We start from the raw sequence: 610 nt of genomic DNA, 5'->3' as shown, positions 1-610 counted from the left end.
GATGCAGGTGTTCATCCATGACTGTCGGGGATGAAAGATCCCAGCTATGTGGGAGCTACTGTAGCTACTTTAACGAAAATGATTTGGGCCCAAGTGAGGTACCTCAGTCCAGAGAACAGAACTGATTGATCTGACCCAGGCTCTCAGATGGGGAATAGAAAAGACCACCAACATACACACGGACTGTCGGTCAGTGTGCTTTTACTACTGGCCATGCCCACAGCATGATCTATAGAGAAAGGGGGCTTCTCAAGAAAATAATGTCTTGGCCCTCCTAGAGGCTATTTGGCTTCCCCTACAAATTGTTGTCCTCCACTGCCAGGCTATTGACCTGGTTGCCCGACAAGCAGCCCCAAGACCAGTGGGGCCTATTAATATCCTAATGACATAGCATGATCCGGTGCTGTCTGAGACTCCACGGTAAAGAAGGCATGGACAGCTCAAACCCACAGGCTGGTGGAGGACAGCAGAGGGAAAGGTCATTCTCCCAGAAACACCAGGCAGGACTCTGTAACTGACCTTCCCCAGGTCGCTCAGCTCAGGTCCACAAAACTTTCTGAGTTGTTCAGACCAAGGTATGTTATACCTAGACTGGACAGCCTAGTGCGGG

The sequence above is a fragment of the Chionomys nivalis genome, chromosome X (genome assembly GCF_950005125.1).
Source record: "Chionomys nivalis chromosome X, mChiNiv1.1, whole genome shotgun sequence".
NCBI classification, from domain to species: domain Eukaryota; kingdom Metazoa; phylum Chordata; class Mammalia; order Rodentia; family Cricetidae; genus Chionomys; species Chionomys nivalis.
Note: the sequence above shows the minus strand (reverse complement) of the source record.